This window comes from Scyliorhinus canicula, chromosome 6 (assembly GCF_902713615.1).
Source record: "Scyliorhinus canicula chromosome 6, sScyCan1.1, whole genome shotgun sequence".
NCBI classification, from domain to species: Eukaryota; Metazoa; Chordata; class Chondrichthyes; order Carcharhiniformes; family Scyliorhinidae; genus Scyliorhinus; species Scyliorhinus canicula.
Window position 1 is genome coordinate 79,096,551 of NC_052151.1, and position 27,505 is coordinate 79,124,055.

Consider the following 27,505-nt stretch of genomic DNA (forward strand, 5'->3'; position numbering starts at 1 on the left):
GGGCAATAAATGCAGGCCAGCGATACCCACATCCCGTAAATGAATAAAATATGAGGCCATTCAGCCCATTGAATTTGCACCAACCCTCTGAAAGAGCACCCTACGTAGGACTACTCCTCGCCCTATCCCGCAATCCAACATAACCTGCACATCGTCAGACACTAAGGGGGCAACTTTAGCATGGTCAATCCACCTAACCTGCACATCTTTGGACTGTGAGAGGAATCCGAAGGAAACTCACGCAGACATGGAGAGTCATGCAAATTCCATGTAAATTACACACACACAAAGTCACCTAAGGCCGGAATTGAATGTGGGTTCCTGGCGCTGTGAGGCAGTACTGCTAACCACTGTGCAACCATGCCATTCGTTCTGGGTTCTGAGTGCGGTCCATGAAACATTTTATTGACCGTTACCCTTGCACAGGCCACGTTCCACTGATTTCCATCTGCGTAGTTTTAGTTCCCACTGGTATACGCACGTATGTGATAATCTTTATTACTGTCACAAGTAGGCTTACATTAACACTGCAATGAAGTTACATGTCAAAATCCCCTAGTCACCACACTCTGGTGCCCCAAGGGAGAATTCAGAATGTTCACTTCACCTAACAAGCACGTATATTTCGGGACTTGTGAGAGGAAACCGGAACACTAGATGGAAACTCGCACAGATTCTGGGGTAACGTGCAGACTCCTTGCAGTGACCCAAGCCGGGCCCCTGGTGCTATGGAACAACAGTGCTAACCAAGTGCTACCGTGCCTATAAAGTGGTACACATGTAAAGCAAGGGCAAATTAAATGAGGTGCCCATAACATTGACTGTGACTGTGAAAGCTGTGCATTCCCTCTGTGTTCGCAGTGTAAATATTTTTATAGGTTTTATCATTTGAAGTTGTTGATAGTTCTATTAATATATTGATGATTATTAATTTTCTAAAACTCGTTATGAAATACTTTGTGTATTAAATGCATTTAATCTTTTTCATGGGGTTATGGTTTGTGAACAAGACTGATTTTCAATCTTCTGAGATGAAGTAGGACCACTTATACAGCCCACTCACTAGCCTGAATTGCTCATCACTGGTCGAGTCATAGACGACATGAACAATAAAATAGACAATTTTGCTTGTTATTTTTGGATGTCTGCCTTGAATTTTTAAAAGTCTTTTGCTTTAAACTTTTACTTTCCCCCTTTTCCATTAAAAGTAGACAGGCAATTAACTTCATTATTTTGTGAAATACCTGCTACTACCTCCTGCAGTAAGAATATATTACTGCAGCACATATATCCACACCCTAACTATTACTGCACCTGATATATAGAATACAATATGTATAAATACATTTCTTATATTTATCACAGTGTGGACTAAATTACATTGAAAATAATTTAAATGTAATATTGTAATAAGTACATTTAGATGACTAGATTATAAGGATGGTTTATGTAGGTTCCTCATTGATACCTGGCAACTCTTGACATAAGTATACATCCTATTTTATTGGATTGGGACAGGATTAAATGGTGTAATTCCAACTACGGTCAAAAAATTTGTTGATGCTCATCACGAAGATTAATGTGAATAGTGACAGTGTGGGTTGGCTCTGTAAGTCTACTTGAATTTGGAGAACCAAACCTCAGCAATAAATCAAGTCTTTTAGGAGGGGAATGCATAAAACTGGAGAAATCGTAAAAAAAAAAACCCATTCTGCAAATTTAAATAAAGCAGTTGCGAGATAAGACTTGTTCTCTGCCATGACAATATGCCATTCTTTTGAGATTATTGAAACCTTGTAACCTTTACTACCATTTCTGCTCAACCGGGTGACCTTCCCATGCCCTTTAGTTTTAAACTTCATTACTGCCTAAAATGCAATTGGTATCACTGTTTGATTTCAAGATTAGAGAGTTCACTGCGAAAGAGCGAATCTAGTCTATTATTAAATAAATAACTACCCTCAAGTCGGACCATCCTGTTGATTAAACAATAACACAGTTTTTTAAATGGGGAGAATATATCAATGGCATGAAGCAACAATCTTTGAATAATCAGTCTTAAAGCAAATTAGTTTCAGCCTTAAATTTATATCAGTAAATTGATCTCCAACCTCAAATACAAGGTGTTGGATGAAGAAGCTCATGGTGCCTCTAATGATTTTCTGCACTCAAAAGACATTTGGCTATTGGTCATATGGCAGTGCTCGGTGACACTTGGCTAAAAATAGTGACTTTGTAAATGGCAAATTGGGCATGAAAATGTTTGATTCTGTCTGATCTTCATTTCCAAATTTTCCCATGAAAATAACATACAGCTGTGAAAATATCTTACTGCATTGTTGAAAAACATTGATGCCCATGTGTAATATCAAGTAGCATTTTAAAAGAAATCATAACATAAATCTTATCTCGAATAGATAACAATTATGTAATTTAGGAGAAAGCGTATTAACAAGGGTGTCATTAAACAAGCACACGTTTTCATTGGCTCTGAATTTCTCTAATTTGACAATTCCTTTGCCCCAGAGTAACATTATTCCTGTAGATAGATTTGTGGCACTTTGGGCTGACTGAAGATTCACTTCTAAAAAGGAATACAATTCCTTTTTTAAAGTTGCTATAGAATCTACTTCCACCACTCTGCTTTCCAGAGCACAACTCAATGTCAAAATAATGCCATTTCTGGTTCTTTTGTCGTTACTGTCAATCTGTGTCTTCTGATTACTGACCTTTCCGTCTGTGGAAACAGCTTCTTCTTGTTTATTGTATCAAAATCCTTTGTGATTTTGAGCACCTCTTTGGTGCTGTGAGGAGACAAATCCCTTGTACCTTTCTAGTAAATCTTTTCTGCACCCTCTTCCTAAAGTGTGCTGTCTAGAATTTGAACAAGACTCCAGCTGAGACCTAACCAGCCTTTTATAAAGGTTTAGCATAATTCTCTTGCTTTTGTACTCCTCTATTAATAAAGCCAAGCATCCCGATGCTTTTTGAACCACTGCCTTAATTTTCCTAATTTGTCTTGCTGCTGCTGATATTGTTGCAGACAAAATCACTCTTGCCATGCCGATAAGGCATGAAAGAGATCATAAACTGTTCAAGTCAAACCTTCATTTTTGCTTATTTAAAAATGGATTGGACCAAAAACATGGCTGCTACAGGTCAGATGATTCAGTTCTCAAAACTTCCAGCACTAATTACAGGGCAAAACTCAATACTCAACACTTGGGCAGCACGGTAACATAGTGGTTAGCACAGTTGCTTCACAGCTCCAGGGTCCCGGGTTTGATTCCCGGCTTGGGTCACTGCCTGTGCGGAGTTTGCACATTCTCCAAGTGTGTGCGTGGGTTTCCTCTGGGTGCTCTGGTTTCCTCCCACAATCCAAAGATGTGCTGGTTAGGTGGATTGGCCATGCTAAATTGCCTTTCGTGTCCAAAAAGGTTAAGTAGGGTTAAGAGCATAGGGTGGAGGTGTGGGCTTGGGTAGGGTGCTCTTTCCAAGTGACCAAATGGCCTCCTTCAGCACTGTAAATTCTATGATTCTACTCATCCTTGTGGAATCTCTTACCTGTCATTGTGTGGACCTATTTTAGTCAATGAAACAAGGGACTAGCAAATGGTGTCTCTCTCCCAACCTGGGCCTGGAACAGAGAGCGAGAGAGAGCCAGCAAAACTTAATTATACCTATCTCCTAAGGTGAACAATGGATTTTGACCAGAGACAGTTAAACTGTTAAGCTGAAACAGTCTCATCAGTGGGCAATGTCACACGACCTAAGATTTTTTTGGTATGTATCTGTGTAAAGTTTTTCTGGTTATTCAATTCAGAGACTGTTCAGTTCACTTCGAATGACTATCACAATAAATATCTGTTGCTTTTCAACTTCTGCAAAAGCACACTGCAACACCTGGCCATTTCCATAGTTGCAAACGTACCAATAGTGGCCACTTCATTGTTAATTATGCACATGAGACATCATGGCACCTATTCTGCATAGAGAGCCAACACGTTCTGGCTTCTTTTTTTTTGGGGGGGGGGGGGGGTGTTATCCTGTATTTTTATGCAAAATGAGTGATTTGTCACACTTTGTCCAATTCCAAGGTACACCCCTCCAAGTGGATGCCATATGTTTGCCATATTTGCTATAAACTTACCATAGAAATTCATTTGGCTCAAAAAAGCATGTGCTTGGTGACATTTGCAGGGTGTGGTGCAGTTCTTATTGCTTAAAACCTTTGGTAAGATGTAACCGATCTTTGTCTGCCCAGTGACCCACGTGCTCTACAGAGTTTTGAAGCGTGTCATATTTTTGTGCTTTCACCTGAACTCCATGCTTTTCCAAATATTTGAGCACCTTTTTCAGTCTTCCATCATGAAGCTGCTTGTGTGGGCAAATCAAATTAGTAACAATATCGCATACGGTATAATTTCCTGGACCAATATGTTGAGGAACCAATAACAGAATGAGCTATCCTAGACTGGGTATTGTGTAATGAGAAATAAATAATTGACAATCTAGTTGTGCGAGGCCCCCTGGGGATGAGCGATCATAATCATAATATGCTTTTAAGGTAATTGTTTCTGAGACTCAGGTCCTGAATCTTAACGAGGGATGATGGTTTGGGGAGTAAGTTGGCTATGATGGATTGGGAAACTTTATTTCAGGGTTGGCAATGGATAGGCAATGGCAAACATTCAAGGAGCTCATGGATAAACTGCAACAATGTTTATTCCTGTCTGATGAAAAAGTAGACTGGGAAAGGTGGCCACACGATGGCTTACAAGGGAAATTAGAGATAGTATTCGATCCAATGAAGGGGCACACAAATTGGCCAGAAAAAAAAGCAGACATGAGGATTGGGAGCTGTTCAAAATTCAGTAGAAGAGGACCAAGGGATTGATGAAGAAGAGGAAAATAGCACATGAAAGTAAGCTTGCGGGGAACATAAAAACTGACTCTAAACGTTTGTATAGATATGTGAAGAGAAAAGGATTGATGAAGACAAATGTAGGTCCCTTAAGTCAGAAACATAATAGGGGACAAATAAATGGCTGACCAGCTAAATACGTACTTTGTTTCTGTCTTCATAAAGGAGGACATAAATAATGTATCAGAAATTTTGGGGAACACAGAGTTTAGTGAGAGAGAGGAACTGAAAAAAATCAGTATCAAGAGGGAAATGGTGTTTGGGAAATTGATGGGATTGAAGGCTGATCTATTCCCAGGGCCTGACAATCGACATCCCAGAGCACTTAGGAAGTGCCCTCGAAATAGTGGATGCATTGGCGGTCATCTTCCAACATTCTATAGACTCTGGAACGGTTCCTGCAGGTTGGAGGAATGTAACCGCACTATTTAAAAAGGGAGTTGAGAGAAAACAGACCTTTCAGCTGATGTCAGTAGTGTGGAAAATTTGAGAGCCCATTGTAAAAGTTTTAATAGCAGAGCACTTAGAAAATAATGGCAGAATCGGACAGAGTCAGCATGAATTTATGAAGAGTAAGTAATGCTTGGCAAATCTACTGGAACTCTTCGAGGATGTAACTAGTAGAGTTGATGATGGAGAGCCAGTGGATGTGGTTTATTTTGACTTTCAGAAGATTTTTGACAAAATCCCACATAAGCGATTAGCTTGCAAAATTAAAGCACTTGGGATTGGCGGTAGTGTATTGAGATGGATAGAAAACTGATTGGCAGCCAGGAAACAAAGAGTAGAAATAAATGGGTCTTTTTCCGAATGACTGGTGGGGTGCTGCTGGGACTCAAAATTATTTACAATATTTATCAATGATTCAAATGAGGGAACAAAATGTAAACCTTCAAATTTGCAGTTTTCACAAAGCTGGGTGGGCGAGTGAGCTGTGAGGATGCTGCTGAGATGTTTCAGAGTGATTTGGACAGGCTGGATAAGTGGGCAAATGCATGGCAGATGCAGTATAATGTGGATAAATATGAGGTCATCCTCTTTGGTAGCAATAACGGAAAGGCAGATTATTTGGCAGCAATAACAGAAAGGCAACTTATTATGTGAATAGCTATAAACTGAGAGAGGAGAATATGCAATGAGACCTGATGTCTTTGTCACTGAAGGTAAGCATGCAGGTGCAGCAGGTGTTTTTAAAAAAAAAAAGCAAATGGAATGGTGGCCTTCATTACGAGTGGACTTGAGTATAGGAGAATGATGTCTTGATGGAGGTATACAGGGTGAGGCCACACCTGGAATATTGAGTGTAGTTTTGGTGTCCTTATATGAGAAAGAATGTCCTTGCTATAGAGGGAGTGCAGCGAAGGTTTACCAGACTGATTCCTGGGATGACAGGACTGACGTTTGAGGTGAGATTGTGTCAGTTTGGGTTATATTGACTGGAGTTCAGAAGAATGAGGGGTTCAGAAGAATCTCATAACCTATCAAATTCTTACAGGGTTAGACAGGATAGATGCAGGAAGGATGTCCCGATGGTGGAGGAGTCCAGAACCAGGGATTACAGTCTGACAATATGGGGTAGACCATTTGGGACTGACATGAGGTATTTCTTCACCCAGAGAGTTGTGAGCCTGTGGAATTCACTACCAGAGAGGCCAAAACATTGTTTTCAAGAAGGAGTTAGATAGAGCTCTTGGGGCCAAAAGGGTCAATGGATATGGGGGGCAGACAGGGCAGTTTATTGGGTTGGATGGCCAACCATGATGATAATGAATGGCGGAGCAGGCACGAGGGGCTAAATTACCTACTCCTCTTATGTTCAATGTTTCTACCATCTTGTGTGAGCTTTGCTTCAAAACAAAAAAGCATGTTCTAATTTAAATTGTGATGTAACCAGTTTCTTTCTAGCAATGTTGGTTTTCATCTTTCGCAACAGTGATGAACAATTTTTTTAAACTTAAGAGTACCCAATTTTTTTTTCCCAATTCAGGGGCAATTTAGCGTGGCCAATTCACCTAACCTGCACATCTTTGGGTTGTGGGGGCGAGACCCACACAGACACGGGGAGAATGTGCAAACTCCACACGGACAGTGACCCAGGGCTGGGATTCGAACCTGGGTCCTCAGCGCCCCAGTCCTAGTGCTAACCACTGTGCCACGTGCTGCCCCATTGATGAACAATTTTGCTAATTGCTCATTGTACATGAACAGAATTGACAGTTGTTAACAAATCTGCCCTGCAATGCTCTCTCAAAATTTCCAAAATTAAAATGAATGGACACTTTTTCCGGGGCCATGATAAACTCTTCAATAAGCTCACTGGGCAACTGATTAATGATTCCGAAATAATAGCAGTCCGCAATCTCCAACGGCTTGGGTTTAGAGTGCTGCTCCAACTTGATTAACATGCCTTGACAGTTACATGTCTTTTGGCTTTGCTAGAGCATGCAAATTTTTGTGTTTCTTCTGGGCCTGCATCAGTCAAAAATATCATCCCCCTCTGTAAGGTTGACAACCGAATTATCAGTATCTTCAAGGATATTGTGAGCAGTTAAAAATATTTCTAGCCATTCCACATAGACACTGAAGCACTGTCATTGCTGTATTTCCCCAGACGCCCAGTAATACCTGTTGACAGTAGCACAGTGGTTAGCACTGCTGCTTCACAGCACCAGGGAACATAGTTCAATTCTGACCTTGGGTGACTGTGTGGAGTCTGCAGGTTATACCCGTGTCGGCATGTGTTTCCTCCGGGTTCTCCAGTTTCCTCTCCCAGTTCAAAGATGCGCAGGTGAGGTGGATTTGCTATGATAAAATTGCCCCTTAGTGTCCAAGGGTTAATTGGGGTTATGGAGATAGGGCATGGGAGTGGGATTAGGTTAGGGTTCTCTTTCAAGTGTCAGAGCAGACTCAATGGGCTAATTGGCCTCTTCCTGCACAGTAGGGATTCTATGACGTAGACATTTTAAAAAGTCTGTCCACACGGGTGCAGCATCCTTTTCTCTGGATTGGATATTTGAGCATTTACAAGTTTCTTGGCTCATTAGCTGGAAGGTTTTCCGACACATAAAAGTTTCAGCTAGGGAATTAGTGATCCCACTTTCGGCACAAAACTTGTCATAACTATACAGACAAAATCACTTGTGTGAACAATATAGTTGTTGGTACAAAATTAACTAGTTGAATATGGTTTGGCATATGTACAAATATCCATAAGAGGGTACTATTATAGCCACCTTTTAAAGGTTTATATAAATACACAAGTGTCTCCTCCGTTCCTGCATCTGGACTTCTGGATCTTTTAGTCAAGTTTTTTCAAACTTTTTTCCCCGGGACCCATTTTTGCCAACTGGCCAATTTTTGGTTCGCTTATCTTTAATGCATTAGGTCCTAATGAGTCACCGGGTGCTAACTTTAATAAACAAAAACACAAGATTGTATATCCCTCTCAGAGAAATCTTTACAATTTAAAAAATAATCAATTGGACTCTGGATCAACATATTTTCTCCCTGTGAAGAGACCACCCTTCTCCAACCATCAGTAAAATGGTGACAATCATGAATCTCCAGGTCCCAATTTCATAGTCAAAAGTATTAGGGGCATATGTTTGTTTTTTTAGAAATAGTGAGTTGACAAGGCAATGCATTTCTTGCACACATGCCCAGCTGGGCACTGACTGACCACAGGAAAGGACAAGCAACAGTATACACTGAAAAATGAGACTTCACATAATAAAACATTCCAATTTAAAAAGTGACAAAATACATACAAATACACTGAATGCTCTAAGGATGCAGGATATTCAGATTCTGGTCCCTTACTGCTGTGAGATGGTTGTGACAGTGTGCCACGCAGTTGTTCCAATATTTTGTGTAAGTTGGTGGATCAGAAAAACATCCAACAGCACAGAAGTCATACAAAACAGCCATTTGAGTACAATGCATCAGTGCTGGTACCATTATACTTACTGTGCTCTGAACAGGTGTTTTCAAAGAATGGAGCTGGTGCATGTTCGCATGACTCTGTGTTGGACCTCTTTATGTCTTGGCTTTTGAATATCACAGATGACCACCGAAGAATATCTGCCACCTGAAAATGAGACTGGAAGGGAGGTTAATACCTTCCCATCACCTGGATTTATTCCACCAGTCTGGTCCAGGCAAGATGGATTATCTCAATGTGGCATTGGCCGTCCTAATGTAACGGATGATTTTAACCCAAACACTGGAAATGTTATCACGGCCACTGGCAATGGCAACAACTCTCCCACCTGCTCCTTTCTTAATATAAATTTAGAGTAACCAATTAATTTTTTCCACTTAAGGGGCAATTTAGCGTGTTCAATCCACCTACCTTGCACATCTTTAGGTTATGGGGTGAAACCCCTGCAAACACGGGGAGAATGTGCAAACTCCACACGGACAGTGACCCAGAGCCAGGATCAAAGTTGGAACCTCGGCGCCGTGAGGCAAGAGTGCACCACCGTGCTGCCCTTTCACCTGCTCCCATCGAACCAGCAACAATCGAACCTTCAAACACTTATAAGATCATACAGGCCTTTGGGAAGTGAACTATCATATGAATTTTCCCATTCCTGATGTTAGTTTGAATCTGGTGCCAAATCATGGGACCTTCATGCTTCCAGCAACAATAATATCAAACCGTCAAATGGTCAAAATGTTGAAGCATTCTCACAGACAGCAGGAAGTAAAAAGCACCGATTACCTTTCAGCAAGCAAGGAAAATATAGTGCAACATTCACATGAGAATAAGACGGAAGCCAAAGTATCGTGAACAAGCTTTTAAAAAAAATTAAGAATAGGTGCAATTTTATCACCATTCTGGAGAACTGGTACTCCAAACTTTTGAGTTCCATCATCTGTAATTGTTAAATGAATCCAATAATATGCTGACCTTCCTTCTTTCATGATCGACACCAACTTTCCAAGCCAGTCAGCCGTACTGAAGATGGGGTTGAAGTGAACATTGAACTTATGTTTGATTCACTCCACTGCCCAGCGATCAATCACTCTATTACTCTTGTTCTATATTCAGTACATGTAGAATTGGAATATATGAAGTGATGCTTGTATTTCTGTATTTCTGGGCTTCTGTCATGAATAGAATTGTTACAATACTGCCCTGGTCATTCTTTTCCCTCAATATTTATTCAAGTGTTGTGATGATTGCTCAGAAGGTCAACATTTACTGTCCATTCATCATTTTCCTTTGAACCATTTTCAGTCCCTGTGGCATAGCCCTGTGGGGCTGGTTTAGCTCACTCGGCTAAATCACTGGCTTTTAATGCAGACCAGCAGGCCAGCAGTACGGTTCGATTCCCGTACCAGCCTCCCTGGGCAGGCACCGTAATGTAGCGACTAGGAGCTTTTCACAGTAACTTCATTGAAGCCTACTCATGACAATAAGCAATTTTCTTTCATTTTCATTTCATTTTCATTTTTTCATACTCACACTGCATGAACCACTAATCTGCATATTCTTTTGCTCAGTACACACTGACCACTCAGCCAACTGAGCTAACCATGCCGGCTGAGGTTATTTATGAAGGCCCTGCCTTCTCGACCTTGGTCTGAGGTGTGGTGACCCCAGGTTAAATTACCACCAGTCAGCCCTCTCTCTCGCTCGCGCTCTCTCTCTCAAAGGAGAGAGCAGCCTCTGGGACTATGGCATCTTCTATTTCATTCATTTCACAGACAGACCACATAAATGTTACTAATTTATGATGAATTATATTTGCAAATTAAAATAAATAGTGAGTTTACGCCAAGAGTTTGTTTTGATCTTTAAAATGGAGACATATTCTGCTCACCAACTGGCATCAACTTTGATATTCCAAGCATTGTTACCAAATAAATAGAATCGAGATAAAAGGCATTTCTGATTTCCACTGCATTGTGTTTCCCCAGCTGTATTTATATTATTTTAAAACCACGCTGACATTTTATCATTTTCACCAAGTTGACATAGGAACCAGTTGACTTGGATATTCACTGCATGGTCCCTAAAGTCTGGATCCCCCTCCCTCTTCACCCCCGCCACATCTGACTCTCTTTCTACTCCTATGGCACTCCTTAAAACCTACCTCACAAGGTTTTGGCCATCTGTCCTAATATCTCCTTTTGTGGCTGGGTGTCGAATTGTGTTTGATAATGCTCCGCCTTGGGATGTCTTTCACGATGTTAAAGATGCGAGTGGGCATTGTTAAAACTGTTGTTTTTTCAACGTTGAAGACCTGGCTAATGTGGCCAGAATAATAAGCAGATACTTATTTTCTATTTGTGTAACTGAAGGACTGGAATTAAGTTATCACTGTTTGTTTTGACTGAGTTTTTCTTCCAACTTTAGTCTTCAAAAAAGACTGTTCCACATCTTCAAAAATATATTTTCTTACAGTTCTTTTCTTGTTACTCCTCTTAGTACGAATGAAAGAAGTCTATGCTTTGAGCAGAAATAATGCAAATTTTAATTGTTTTCAAAGTTAACATAGACAAGCATTAGCTATGAATATTGTGTAAGCATTTTGCTCTAGCAATTAAACCAATGTACACTTGTGTTACTCATCAAAAGTTGGACTAAAGTTGGACTTCAGGTGGCAGGGATGTGCTGAGCAGTCGTAGGAAAGGTGGAGCTCCTCCTGGAAACTTGGATTTTGACGTATTCAGCCCGAAAATAGGCCACTGAGCCAGCAACCCCCCCCCCCCCTTAAACATCACGGACACAAAGCTGATGCCCCCAAACTAACCAACGGGTGAAAGGACGTGAAACTAAGCAAAAGCCAGGAGAGAAAGGTTGAGAAGGCGCGGGCACAAGGAGCAAGGTGGAGCTGGACACAACTGTATGAGCAAAATCTTCCCTTTGACTCCAAAGGTAGGTAAGGTAGGAGCAGAGCAGAGAAGACTGCCGTTAAAACTGGCCCAGACCAAATTCCAATACCTGGGGATCCAAATAGCCCACAACTGGGCATGGATCCACAAATGGAACATTCCAAGTCTGGTGGAGGAGGCACTGTTTCTTCACAGCGCCAGCGTCCCAGGTTCGATTCCTGGCTTGGGTCACTGTCTGTGTGGAGTCTGCACGTTATCCCTGTGCCAGCTTGGGTTTCCTCTGGGTGCTCCGGTTTCCTCCCACAAGTCCTAAAGACTTTAGGACATTCTGAATTTGGACATTCTGAATTCTCCCTCAGTGTACCCGAACAGGCGCCGGAATGTGGCCACTAGGTGCTTTTCACAGTAACATCATTGCAGTGTTAATGTAAGCCTACTTGTGACAATAAAGATTATTATAAAATGGACCTGCAGCGGTGTGGCTCGCTCCCTCTGGCAGTGAGAGTACAGATGATCAAGATGAACATGCTTCCCAGGTTCCTCTACATGTTCAGATCACTCCCGATCTTCACCCCCAAGGCCTTTTCCCCACAGTTGATAAATAAATCATGGCGTTTGTGTGTGGGAGAGAAGGGAAGAACCCGAGGATTTGGAAGAAGATCTACAAAGATAGAGAATCGTGGGAGGCCTGGCCCAGCCAAACCTCCTGTTCACTGTGGCGGCTACCGCCGAAAGGTTGTGGATTGGGTCAAGGAACCGGGAGCAGAATGGAGGAGAGTTTCTGCACAGGGACATCCCTCTGAGCACTGGCCATGACAACAGTCTCTCCCCCCCCCCCCCCCCCCCCCCCCCCCCCCTCCCCCCCCCTCAACCAGAAACTCAAAATTCCAGTGGCAGTTGCCACATTTTGAACTTGGAACCAAATGCGACATTAGTTTGGCCTGACCATGGCCCCCATGTGAAAAAAACACAAGTTCACTGTGTGACAATGGATGTCTCCTTCAAAAGGTTGTAACAGGACGAAGGGACTCTGACGGTTCAAGGCATTTGCATAGAAGACAGAGTAGCGACCCCAGAGAAGCTAACAGACCAGTTCCAGTTCTGGAAATGCACCAAGTCAAAAGCTTCCTCCACAAGGAAACAACAGCATTCCCCCAGATACTAGGACACTCCCTACTGGAAAGACTATTGACTGCGGGCAAGCTAGGAGACGGGAACCAAGCGGACAAGTACGGATGATTATTGGAAAGAGTCATGCTCACCCCTGGATGAGACCAGGGAGAGAAATGGGAGGAAGAACTAAGCAGGGAGATAGGGGAAGGACTCTGGTTCGAAGCACTGCACAGTACAAATTTCACCTCCACGTGCACAGGGCTGAGCCGAAGGCGACTAAATACGTCTCTCAGGGCGCACTTAACCAGGGCGAGATTGAGTGGGTTCTTCCCGGAGGTGGAAGACCAGTGTGAACAGTGCCAGGGAAGCTCGGCCAACAACACCCACATATTCTGACCTTGCCCCGACTTGTCAGGTACCAGACTCCTCCTTCGAGATCATGTCCAGTGTTGTGTGGGGTGAGGATGGAGCCTTGTCCGCTGGTGGCGGTCTTCAGGATATTAGAACAGGCAGAGCTTTTCATGGGGAGAGGAACTGACTCCTGGACTGTCTCCCTGATCGCCTGCCAGAGACTCCTGCTCGACCGGCGATCAGCAGCACCACAAAAGGCTGCAGACTGGTTATCCAACCTGGAGGAATTTCTCAAGCTAGAGAAAACAAAATATGCCATCGGGGAGCAGAGCAGGCTGTTCACCAACTTGTTCCAGGGCCTGTTTGTAACCAGCATCCAGTAAAGTAGGGAGGAAGAGCAGGGGAATGTAGGACAGGCCGCAAAATAAGGAAGAGTAAAGGGGAGGGGTAGTGCGTGGAGCGGCAATTGGGGGGGGGGGGGGGAATAAACGCACCAGAGGGAAACGCAGGGCAGGTAGAAGGGGAGAGAGATCCCCCCCCCCCCCCCCCCAAAAAAAAAACGACTAAGTGCAAGGAAGCAATTGGGTAGGGGGTAGGCCACACAACAGTAACGGCTGACCGTCAGGGGCACCCAAACAGGACCCCTCCCTGTATCTATATAAAAACTGCCTCTCGGGGAAGCGCAGACAGCCACTAGCCCCAGAAGACCGAGTGGGTGTACTATGGGCCATAGTCTGATCCAGAAAGTGCTCAGCAGCATTTTCTTTGTAAATTTATCTCTGTCTATATCTTGCTCGATTACCTTATGACCGCAGCTAACCTATGTGACAAGTCCCATGTATTGAGAGGATATATCATATGTAGAATAGCCAAAACTACAGTTACTGCAAATTCTTCTGGATAAATATTTTGTCTCATGAAATGCATATGGAATGTCAAAACTACAATAAAAATATTTTTTTTAAATTGTAATGTGAAGTTAAAACTAAACTAATTTCCAATTTTACTTGCCAAATTTCTCTGCAGCAGTGCATAATATTACTAACATATCCTCCTTGTATGTGTCATCTTTAAATTGTAGATGACTTTTTCGATTTCCTACTCCAACTGTCAGTAATTTTCCAGGGTTCCCCTTCTTTTAAATTAACCCATTTGTTCTGTTATGAAATAGCCCATCCCTCAGCTTCAAAATTCTTCGGAAAATCAGATTGTCAAAGGGGTTATCAAGTTGGATTGTTGTTCCCACTTTGATAAAGACTGAAAATTCCCTCTATCTACAGAAAGTGATTATATTGCTCTTGGCTTAAATTAAATCACAAAAGGGGTTTCACAATAGATTTCAGTTGGTGGAAGAAAGAGAAGCTGGATGGTTGATGCAATTATCTTTGAATCTTTTTCAGGAATCCAGGCAACTGTTCCAGCCATGGGAACAGCTGTTCATTGTGGATTTGTGCCATGGGCCTGGGAGGCCAGGTTGCTGTAAACAAAATTCTCCGGAGCCATAGCTACATTATGGACAGCGTGATGATCAGATAACAGGTAGTCATTCTGCTTGTAACTCCAGATCTGGAGCGGTTTACAGATGACTGTACTTGTGTTTGGGGTTGGATGGGTAGGTGGTTTTTCGTGGATGCGGTGGTGATGGTGGTATTGTACAGCTCAAAATAAGAGAAAGCAGGTGATAAATTTGAACCCCAGTGTTGTAAGATTGAAAATTTCTGTCATAAATGTTCAGAAATAGGTTGAGCCAAATAAATCCGGTATATTAAAAAAAATTAAACAGGGAATCTGCTTCATGTCCTGCAACACCTGTCATGTGTACATTTATGTAGGAAAACAGATAATTTGTCTTTAGTAATGTTAATGCATTGATCAATGTTGGGAAGGAAATATGGGATGACTCCCCTTCCAGTTGTGCCATGTTAACATCTACATCCACCCAGGAGGGAAGATGTGGCGTTGGTTTATTCTTTTCATTCAAAAGGTGGCACCGCTAACCATTCACTGGAGAATCAGCCCATATTAGGGTCTTGAACTTCTTGAGTGGGCTTTGCATAAAAAAAACCTTTTCACTTCAAAGCAAGTGACACTATTGAGTCATGCCTATTGCATAAATGAATGGAGTGAGGCTGTCTTTGTTTTAATTTGGTCAACTTAAGTAGTGCCGTTTTTATTGCTGTATCGAAACAGTGTGAGGTGCACTGACCTTTTGAAAATACTAAATAACGGGGAAAATGAAAGACTGAGAATTTTGTTACCATTTTTTCAGTTTGAATCAAATCTGTAATGACGGAGAGGAGATGGCAGCTGAATGTGGAGTTTATTAAGTATGCTTTGTTTGACAGTCAGAGCTTGATTTTAACCAGATATCGGGTCTCATCTGATTTCCATTCCAAATGGGAAACTGCAAAACCGTTTTATATTAGTTAATTTCTTAAGCCCACTTCACGTGTTCCCATTTCAATAGTTTATAGCTTACATGTGTTTGGGCTTTTGGTGCCAATGAGATTTTGTGACTCAGTTACTAGTTGAAATTTAGATATTGTCACATACCTTCTACACAAGCTGTTGCTTATATAAACTGGTCATGCACATTGTACATGTGAGGCAGTAGAGCAACAAAAAGCACTTAACAGTTACAATTGTATGTATTTTGAATCTGTAGACATTCATAAAAACAGACCTTATTTTGGCCTTGATTTGTACCTTATTTATCTCGAGTAATGCCAAGCTATCAAATTTTTTTTTGCTCTCTTTGAAAATTCTCACTATATTCCAAAGCAACATTGGTCCGTCGTCAGTTTTAGAAGAAATACACATGAGGAACAATGACACAGAACATTTTAGCTTCAAAATTACCAATAACCAGATGAGTCTTGATAATTTTATTTGAATTTAGGTTCAATGCAACAGTTTTGTCTGGGGTAGGAAGGCGACTAGAGAGGTGGGAATGAAACAGAGTGGAAATGAGCAAAGACAAATGAATGAGAGAGGATATGTTTGGAGAATGGGTGATGGGGAGTGGGTATGGGGGAGAGAGCAAGTGCGATAAGGGAATGGGGACAAAACACAATCACGGAGGAAGTATGGGGAGGGGAAGGAAAGGAGAGCGAGAGAGTGTGATAATCATGGAGATGGTGGAGGGATTCTTGAATGACATTGTGGTAAAAGATTTAAGGAGTTGATATTTTTCAGCGGGCCATTTCCACGTAGCATGGGGAAATCTTCACCCAGTTGTATTCCCCTCAGTCTAAGCAACCTTTTTTCTGCAACTTAGGAATGCGATTGGGGGGTGGAATGCTGCAGTCAAGTGAGTTTCTCCTCCAGGCAGGGGCAGCTTAGATTTAGATATTGCCATCGCAGTATATCCTCAGCAGGTACTGCCTCCACTGTTCCATGAGGATGAGACATCCTTCACCAGTGTTACAATCTAGGATTCTGCTCCACGTGATCCTAGTACCTACTTCTCACATAAATTACTCCGTATTGGATGGCCCCATCCAAAATAGTGACTGACCCTTAATGTTATCAGAGTCCTGTTAGGCTCCAGATTCCCTTGCCAACTTTCCTCAGGTTGTTTTCAATGCTGATAAATTATTATCCTTCAATCCCTCAGCATTACACCCCTGTTTTCAGAAAACCTTGCACTATAACCAATGCTATTCCAAAGTAATTAATCAAAATGTAACTTCTATTCATGCTATTTTTAGTCACACTTTTGTGTTAAAAATTCTTTGTCAACTTGTTTATTTTGACTTGTTCTGTCAAATTTATGTTGCATAATTCAACTTTTTGATTCTTTCCCAATGCCGTGCTATAATATTTGTATCTAATATTCCTGTGCTGTGGCTGCTGAGATGTGAACTAATTCCCAGGTTACTCTGCTGGCCTTACACTTGCTGCCCCACAGACACAGGCACACAGACACTGACACACACACACACACACACACACACACGCAAACATACTGACAGATAGATACAAAGACGCACTGACACGCGCACACATTGACGCGCGCGCACGCACACACACACACACACACTGTCACTTCCTGGTTATGTTGCCAAGCAAGAAATGTGGCTCCGTGTCAGGACAGTGTAACGCTTCAAGCAGCTTTGCTGTTGCTAGTTGAACTCCATCTGCCACTTCTCAGCCCAGCTCTGCATCCTGAATATCCTGTTGTAACCTGAAACAGCCCTCGACACGATCCACAACTCCACCAGCCTTCGTGTCATCGGCTAACTTACAATTCCACCCTTCCACTTCCTCATCCAAGTCATTTAAAAACCACAAAGAACAGAGGTCCCAACAGATCCATGCGGTACACCACTGGTCACTGACCTCCAAGCGGAATACTTTCCATCCACCACCACTCGCTGTCTTCTATCGACCAGCCAATTCTGTATCTAGCCAAATTTCCCTGTATCGTATGCCCCCTAATTTTCTGAATGAGCCTACCATGGGAAACCTTGAGGTTCATACCATGAGGGCAGCACAGTAGCCTTGTGGATAGCACAATTGCTTCACAGCTCCAGGGTCCCAGTTCGTTTCCGGCTTGGGTCATTGTGGAGTCTGCACATCCTCCCCGTGTGTGCGTGGGTTTCCTCCGGGTGCTCCGGTTTCCTCCCACAGTCCAAAGATGTGCAGGTTAGGTGGATTGGCCATGATAAAATTGCCCTTAGTGTCCAAAATTGCCCTTAGTGTTGGGTGGGGTTACTGGGTTATGGGGATAAGGTGGAGGTGTTGACCTTGGGTAGGGTGTTCTTTCCAAGAGCCGGTGCAGACTCGATGGGCCGAATGGCCTCCTTCTGCACTGTAAATTCTATGAAATGCCTTATTGAAATCCATATACAACACATCCACTGTCCGACCTTCATCAGCGTGTCCCGTCACATCCTCAAAGAATTCAATGAGGCTTGTGAGGCATGACCTGCCCCTCACAAAGCCATGCTGCCTGTCTTTAATCAAACAATATTTTTCCAAATAATAATAAATCCTATCTCTCAGAATCCTTTCCAATATTTTGCTCACCACAGACATAAGACTGACTGGTCTGTAATTCCCAGGGATTTCCCTATTCCCTTTCTTGAACAGGGGAACAACATTCGCCTCCCTCCAATCATCCGGTCCTACTCCAGTGGAGAGTGAGGACGCAAAGATCATCCCCAATGGCGCAGCAATTTCCTCCCTCAATTCCCGTAGTAACCTTGGATATATCCCATCAGGCCCAGGGGACTTATCTATCCTGATGCTTTTCAAAATTTCCAGCACATTCTTTTTCTTAATATCAACCTGTTGAGCCTATTAACTTGGTTCACACTGTTCTCACTAATGAATACTGAAGCAAAATATTCATTTAGGGCCTCCCCTAGCTCCTCAGACTCAAGGCACAAGTTCCCTCAACTATCACTGATCGGCCGTACTCTCAATCTGATCATCCTCTTATTTCTCACATAAGTGGGGTTTTCCCTATTCCTTCCCGCCAGGGCTTTTTCATGCCCCCTTCTAGCTCTCCGAAGTCCATTTTTGAGTTAATTCCTGGCTACCCTGTACCCCTCTAGAGCCGTGCCAGATCCTTGCTTCCTCAACCTTATGTAAGCTTCCTTCTTCCTCTTGACTAGAAGCTCCACTTCACTTGTCATTCAAGGCTCCTTCACCTTACCATTCCTTCCTCATCTCAGTGCGACAAAACTATCCAGCAACTGCTCCTTAAACAACCCCCACATTCCTGTTGTGCATTCCCCCGAGAACAACTGTTCTTACTTTATGCACCTCAGCTCCTGTCTAATAGCAGTATAATTTCCCCTCCCTCAATTAAATACTTTCCCATACTGTCTGTTCCTAGCCCCCTCCATGACAATGGTAAAGGTCAAGGAGTTGTGGTCACTGTCACCGAAATGCTCTCCCACCGAGACATCTGATACCTGGTTCGTTGCCAAGCACCAAATCCAATATGGCCCCCCCCCCCCCCCCCCCCCCCCCCCCCCTAGTCAGCCTATCTATATTGAGCCAAGAATGCTTCCTGTACACACCTGACAAAATCTGTTCCATCCAAACCATTTGCACTATGGAGGTTCCAGTCAATATTAGGGATGTTGAAGTCACCCAGGACAACAACTCTTTTACTTCTGAACTTTTTCAAGATCTGCCGCCCAATCTGTTCCTCCATCTGTGCTGCTATTGGGGGGGTCTATAGAAAACTCCCAATAAATTGGGGCCTCACGGTAGCATGGTGGTTAGCATCAATGCTTCACAGCTCCAGGGTCCCAGGTTCGATTCCCGGCTGGGTCACTGTCTGTGTGGAGTCTGCACGTCCTCCCTGTGTGTGCGTGGGTTTCCTCCGGGTGCTCCGGTTTCCTCCCACAGTCCAAAGATGTGCGGGTTAGGTGGATTGGCCATGCTAAATTGCCCGTAGCGTAAGGTTAATGGGGGGATTGTTGGGTTACGGGTATGTGGGTTTAAGTAGGGTGATCATTGCTCGGCACAGCATTGAGGGCCGAAGGGCCTGTTCTGTGCTGTACTGTTCTATGTTCTATGTTCTAAAGTGACTGCTCTTTTCTTGTTTCTGACTTCCTGCTTTTCTGCAGCTGTGACGCACTCCCTAATTAACAGCACCACTCCCCCTCCCCTTTTACCCCCCTCCCTATTTTTCTGAAAACATCTAAACCCCGGAACATCTGACATCCATTCCTGCCCCTGTGAAATCCATGTTTCCGTAATGGCCACAACATCGTAGTTCCAAGTACTGATCCATGCTCTAAGTTTATCTCCCTTATTCCGGACACTCCTTGCATTGAAACAGACACACTTTAACCCATTCCACTGTGCAACTTTACCCTATCAACTGTCTATCTTTCCTCACAGACTTGCTGCATACCATTTCTGCCTGTTCAACAGCTACCCTATCTTCTGATCCATTCCTCTGTTCCCATCCCGCTGTCAAACTAGATTAAACCCTCCCAAAGAGCTCTAGTAAACCTCTCACCTGTGATGTTGGTGCCCTTTCAGTTTAGTTGCAACATATCCTTCATGTAGAGGTCCCACCTTCCTCAAGGTATCCCAATGATCTACATATTTGAAACTTTCCCTCCTATGCCAGCCCTGTAGCCACGTGTTCAGTTGCACTCTCTCTCTGTTCCTTGCCTCACTTGCACGTGGCACCGATAGCAATCCTGAGATTGCTACTCTACTTGTCCTGCTCTTTAGCTTCCAACGTAACTCCCTGAAATCACTTTTCAGATCCTCATCCCTTTTCTTAGCTGTGTTGATGGTGCCTATGTGCACAACGACTTCTGGTTGTTCCCCCTTCCCCTTAAGAATCCTGTAGACGCGGTCTGAGACATCCCCGACCCTAGCACCCAGGAGGCAACATACCTTTCGGTCGTCTCGTACACGATCACAGAATCTCCTATCCATTCCCCTCACCATTGAGTCTCCTAGCACTATTGCTTTTCCATTCTCCCACTTTCCCTTCTGAGCCACAGAGCCAGGCTCGGTGCCAGAGACATGGCCGCTATGGCCATCCCATGATATGTCTCCCCCCCCCCCCCCCCCCAAACCCCTGCTCAAGAATGTGCGGCAAGGCCGTGTTTTCCCTGTGGGCCGAGCAGCCAGCCCCTGACAACACCGCGGGGTGGGGGGAAAGACTAAACAGAAGACGGCATGACGGTCGGACTGGGCCCATCCACACCTTGGCCCCATCACGAGCACTGACCCCGTGTGTCCATCCCAACCAACTCAGAGGCCGCAGCCTCACTTTGGGATACCGCCGCCGCCTCGCATCAACATGAGGGGCCTGGAGAGACCACCACATGGGCTCCGGAGGGCGGTGGGGAGCCTGTATACGGCCCCGAGCTGGAGGCTGTCCCGGCCTCGCCACAGTCCCAGGAGCTGGGCGATGCGGAGCGGTGGAGGCCCCGCAGCTAGATGATCCTTCCCCCCGCAAGCGCTGCCTGCCCAGGCTGGAGGAGGGTGGGTATTGCTACATCATTCCCAGGCGAGCGGGGTTGGGTATCTCCTACGTTTATTCCCATCACCCTGACGCCCAGCCGCCAAGGCGCCCGAGCTGCTATCGTCTCCCGAGCAGCAGAGCCCGGGGCAGGGCGGAGATGTGACCCCCGACGGCTCGTGCCGCCCCGTGCGGTTTTACTCCCCGGTCACCTTCTTTAATTCATCGCTGGGAGCTGGCGGCAGCCACCATAGAATTTACAGTGCAGAAGTGGAGGTGGAGTCAGAGCCGCCACAGCCCACTGACCTAGAACCGTGGGAAGAGCCTGCGAGGGACCCGCCTGAGGATGATCCTGGAGATGGGATCGACTCGGCCTCGGGCTAGCCGGTGGGCGCATGTTGCCTGCCGCACTACATGTGGCGGGGGACTCGGGTTCGGAGGAGAAAGGCAGCTCAGTAATGGGTGAGGAGGCGGATTTAGACGTTCTCTACAGCGAGGCGGAGGGCACCGAGTCTCCCCTCATCTCCTCGGGAGAACTCCGAGCATTTTTGAAAACGCATCAGTCACCAGGACTGTGTGCGGCTGGCCCTGGACAGCTGGGGAAATCTGGGGCTGCTGCTTGAGTCTACCCACGTCGATGCCAGAGAGGTGCGGGAATTCGATCAGGACCAAGGGGAGCAGCGCCAAGCCGTTCTGTTCCTTGCGGGGCTCCTGAGAGGGTGATGACCCGCTACTTCCTCCGAGCACTGAGATGATTGGTGAAGGACACACACTACAACTGACATGGAGGTAACCATAGTCGGCCTCAACATCAACGGCAGCAAGGATGCACGTCGCCTTTTCCAGTGCTTCTCTGACTTCCGGGACGGAAAGTACGGGGTGTGCTTCTTGCAGGAAACCCATGCCATTCCGGGTGATGAAGCTCTGTGGACCCTGGAGTGGCAAGGTGTTCATGAGTCACTTGGCCCCACGTTCGGGCGGGATGGCTATCTTGTTGGCTCCACATATTCAGTCGGAGATTTTGGGGGTCAAGGAGCCAGTGCCAGGCTGTCTGTTGCACTTAACGGTTCACGACGGGGATGTGGTTCTTCGCTTTGTGAATGTCTACGCTCCCCTGGTTGGGCCGCAGCAGGCGACTTTGTATGAATAAGTGTCCACTCTTCTAGGCACTAGCTCGGTGGGTGAATGCATCTTCCTCGGAGGGGATTTTAATTGCACCCTCCAGGACAAGTACCGTCATGGAGTCCAGCGCAGCTCGCCGGTGCTGGTGAAGTTGAGGGACCTGGTTAAGTCCTTCGACTTGGTGGACATCTGGCGGACTCTCCATCCTGAATTGTGGGTGGACACCTTTGTGCGCCCTCTGTTCGGAGCGTCCAGAATCGACCGTCTTTACATTTCCAAGACGTACTTGCCCAGTGTTCCGAAGGCCTCTACCGCTCGGACCGCCACCTGGTGTGGGCGTGGCTCGCCCCGTCCCGCGCTCAGACACGGTACTGGCACTTTAACAACCTGCTGCTGGAGGACGAGTGGTTCCTGTACTCGTTTTGCCATTTCTGGGCCGGCTGGAGAAGGAAGCGGGGTGGCCTTCCCTCCTCGAGGCTATGGTGGGACGTGGGCAAAACTCACGTCCGCGCCTTCTGTCAGGGTTACATGATAGGGTCTACGGCGGGGTGGAACTCCACGATTGCCAAATTGGCTGAGGAAGTCTTCGATCTGGAGTCATGTCTTGCTCAGCCTGATGAGGACCTCGCCGTGGGGCTGGTGTACAGAAAGAAGAAGGGCGCGCTGCGGGACGTGCACCTTTCCGGGTCCCACGGCGCGTACGTGAGGTCGCGGATCCGTCTCCTGACGGACATGGACCGCGGCTCCCCCTTCTTCTACTCGCTGGAAAGAGGATGCGGGGCCCGTCAGCAGATTTCTACGCTGCTGGCCGATGACGGGTCCCTCGTCTCGGATCCGGAGTGGGTCAAGACCCTGATTAGGGACTTTTATTCCGACCTCTTCTCTCCGGATCCATCCAGCAAGGAAACTTGCAGACACTTGCCGCAGGTCGGCCTGGAGGGCGCAGGGAAGCTCGATCAAATCATCAACCTCCAAGAGCTGACCGGTGCCCTGGACAGCTTGTCACGGGGCAAAACTCCAGAGCTGGACGGGCTGATGGTGGAGTTCTTCAGGGCGTTCTGGGATGTCCTGGGGAGCAACTATGCGGGGGGTCCTGGGGGAATGTATCGCGACTGGAGAGATGCCCCTTTCGCGGCGCAGGGCTGTCATTGCCCTGCTGCCCAAGAAGGGGGATCTCCGTCTATTCAAAAACTGGCGCCCGGTCTCCCCCCTCAGCACGACTACAAAACTTTTGCCAAGGCAACGTCTGTACGCCTTGGCCCCGTGCTGGACCACATGATCCACCCTGACCAGTCCTACACAGTCCCGGACCACACAATCTACGATAACATCCATCTGGCCTGGGACATAATTCATTTCACCCAGAGGATTGGTCTGTCGAGCGCCTTCCTGTCTCTTGACCAGGAGAAGGTGTTCAATAGGGTGGGGCACGAGTATTTGCTCGGGACTCTGCGAGCTTTCGGGTTCGGGACGCACATTGCCGCCTGGATCCGATTTACTGTATGCTGCCTCGAGTGTCTGATTAAGGTTAACGGGTCCCTGACGGTGCCCCTTTGCTTTGGGAGAGGAGTGGATCAGGGCTGCCCCTTGCCTGAACAATTTTATTCTCTGTGCGTGGAGCCTTTCCTGCGCCTCGTGCGGAGGAGGTTGTCGGGGCTGGTTCTGCACGAGCCGGACATGGAGCTGGTCCTCTTGGCTTATGCTGATGACGTGTTCCTCACGTTCACTGACGCCAGTGACCTGTGGAGGATGTGAGAGTGCCAGGCTGTGTACTCCGCCGCGTCTTCTGCTCGGATCAACTGGGCTAAATGTTCCGGACTCCTGGTCGATCCGTGGCAGGTGGACCCCCTCCTAGAGGAGCTAAGGCCCTTCAGCTGGAGCCGTAATACTTGGGAGTGCATCTTTGCCTGGCCGGTGAACTGGCAGGAGCTGGAGACCAAAGTCACCACTAGCCTGGGACGCTGGACAGGACTGCTCTGAATGTTGTCCCACAGGGATCGAGTTCTCGTCATAAACCAGCTGATCGTCTCTATGCTGTGGTACTGGCTGGTCACTTTGACCCCTCCCCCTGACTTTGTCACGCGCATCCAGAGGACTCTGATTCGGTTCTTCTGGGACAAAGGATTGCACTGAGTCGCTGCGGAGGTCTTGAGTCGCCCCGATTGCGGAGGGCAGTTTAGCGCTGGTGTGCCTTCGTACCCAGATTGCGACTTTCCACCTTCAGACTCTGCAGCGATACTTGGGCGTCGAGCCTCCTCCACGATGGTGTGTCCTGGCGATGTATTTCTTCACCAGGTGCACGGCCTAAACTACGATGTGCAGCTGCTGTTCGTTGACCGGAATGGTCTTCGGAACTCTTTGTTGCCGCTGCCCTCCTTGTACCAGGACCTTCTCAAAGTCTGGAACACGGTCGCCACACGCCGCAGCTCTCTTCCCCCCCATCAGGAATCGTGGCTGTCGTAAGGGAGTTGATGCTCAGGAACCCGCACCTCTGCCAATATCCATTCAGGTCGCTGGCGGAGCGGAGGGCTGTGGATGCCGGGGTGACCAGGATCGGGGACGTGCTGGGTGGCGAGGGGCAGGCTGGATGACACCCTACGAGCTTGCCAGGCAAGGAGCGATGTCTGTCTGGTGCACGGCCAATGCTATCCAAGGCCCCAAAACGGTCATCCTCGGCCCCGTGGGCACAATTGGACTTGAGATGGCGCGGTTGTGCGGTGGCATATCGTCTGAGCAGACCCCTGCTCGGACGGAATTTCACATTGTTCCCAAACCCCGGAACCCCCCCCCCCCCCGGGTGCTGTGGGTGCCCCACAGCCCCAACCACCTCTTGGAAATACCCTTCGTGCCTTTTCGCATTGCGCGGAAGGGGTTCCTGTACGGCCTGCTGTTGCACATCTTCCACCTTCTTGTCCTTGCGGGGGTCACCACTGGAGGTCCTTCTACAGAGCTGTCCTTCCCATAAAACTAAGGGACCTGGCGTGGAGGGTGTTGCGCATGGCAGTGCCGTGCAACCATTGTTTAAACCACTTCACGGCTTTGCCAGAGACCTGTCACTTTTGCGGTCTGGTAGAGACCGTGGAGAACGTCTATGGTGTCTGTCCTGGGCTGCACTCCCTTTTTGGTTTTTGACAGCGTTGTTGAGGTTTTCTTTACACTTCAGCCCCACGCTCCTGATCTACGGACATCCGGTGCCGAGGGGGGGCGGGGAAGGTGGAGGACCTCCTCATGAACCTGCTCCTGGGCCTGGCCAAACTTGCCATTTATAGGTCCAGGCAGCGGGCGACTGAGGGGGTTGTCCAGCCTGATTGTCTGCCCATCTTCCGCGGCTTCGTTTGCGGCCGGGTGTCCCTGGAGCGGGGGCATGCGGTGTCCACTTGCACACTCGAGGCCTTCCGTGCTCGGGCACCACAGGGGTTGGATTGCCTGATCAACCCAGATTTTCGCACTTTAATTTGATGGGTTCTTGATACGTTTTTGTTTTCCTTTCTTGTTCTTTTTGGGCTGTGCTCCACTCGGTGTTTTGGGGCACTCCCCTCTTTCGTTCTATCCATCAGTTACTTTATGTTCTTTAGCTTGCTTGTCACACCCAGCATCACTCCAGTGTCAGTGGCGGATGCTGCCTTAACTCCTGTACTTGTAGATAAACGTAGAGGTCATCAATTCACAAAAAAAAACACCACTTAAAAACAAAGGAAATAATAAAAAATAGAAAAAATATTTTTCTTTGTTTTATTTTCCCCTGTTAAATTAGAGTAGTAAGACCATATAAAAGGTCTAACCCAAACAGCAACTTTTAATTTAATTTACTAAATAAATAAAAGACTAGTCTTTGGATAGAAATTAACCCTTAATATCCCTTTATCACTGAACTCTTACTTTAGCACTCTAATGCAGCCCAAATTCAGCTCCTGGCCCAGATGGAATGTATCCCAGGTTACTGAAAGAGGTGGAGGGGAAAATCGCAAATGCGCTTGGGTAATTTACCAAAATTGGCTCTGCTCTGGTGTGATTCAGGCAGATTGGAAAACAGCAAATGTGACATCACTGTTTAAAACAAGAGGTAGACACAGGATGGATAAATATAGGCCAGTCAGCTTATCTTCTGTAGTGAGGAAAATGCTTGAATCTGTCTTTCAGGAAGAAATCTGGATAGAAATTGTCCCATTGGGCAGAAACAGCATGGGTTCATGAAAGGCTGGTCATGTTCGACTAATTTAGTGGAATTCTTTGAGGACATTACGAGCACGGTGGATAATGGGGATGTGGTGTATCTGGATTTCTAGAAGGCATTCGACAAGGTGCCGCACAAAAGACTGCTGCATAAGAAGAAGGCGCATGACGTTACGGGTAATGTTTCAGAATGGATAGATGACTGGTTAACGGACAGAAAGCAAAGAGTGGGGATAAACGCAAGTTTTTATGCTTGGTGATCAGTGGGTACTAGTGTGCCTCAGGGATCAGTGTGGGTACTGCATTTGTTCACAATTTACATAGATGATCTGGAGTTGGGGACTAACTGTAATATGTCAAAGTTTGCAGATGACCCTAAGAGAGTGGTAGAGCCAAGTGTGCAGAGGACACAAAGTCTGCAGAGGAATGCAGATGGTTTAAGAGAGTGGGCAAGGGTCTGGCAGATGTAGTTCAATTTCGATGAATGTGAGGTCAACCATTTTGGTAGGAATAACTGTAAAATTGACTATTATTTAAATGGTAAAAAATTGCAGCATGCTGCTGTGCAGAGGGAACTGGATGTCCTTGTCCATGAATCGCAAAACGTTTGTTTGCAGGTGCAGCAAGTAATTAGGAAGGCAAATTGAATGTTGTCCTTCAATACTAGAGGGATGGAGTTTAAAAGCCGGGGGGGGGGGGGGGGGGTTTAATGTTGCAGCTGTCTAGGGTCATGATGAGTCCACACCTGGAGTACTGTGTTCTGTTTTGGTCTCCTTACTTGAGAAAGGATGTACCTGCACTGGAGGGGGTGCAGAGGCGATTTACGAGGTTGATTACGGAGAGGGCTAGAGGAGAGATTAAGTAGACTGGAACAATACTGTCTGCCTTCTTGACCACTATCGACCTGCCACCTTCAGGGTACAATGGACCTGAACTCCCAGATCTCTCTGTACGTCAATTTTCCCCAGGACTCTTCCATTGACTGTATAGTCCGCTCTTGAATTGGATCTTCCAAAATTTGCCTAGATTGA

The 27,505-nt window shown here is 46.0% G+C and overlaps 1 protein-coding gene across 1 annotated transcript in view; it reads left to right on the forward strand.

Moving 5' to 3' along the window:
* gpr63 (G protein-coupled receptor 63) overlaps positions 1 to 27,505 on the forward strand; it is a 148,800-nt gene that overhangs the window by 23,421 nt on the left and 97,874 nt on the right. The window contains exon 2 of the mRNA XM_038799551.1: positions 14,632 to 14,770. The gene's annotated coding sequence lies outside the window, so the exon portion shown is untranslated. The remainder of the gene's footprint in view (positions 1 to 14,631; positions 14,771 to 27,505) is intronic.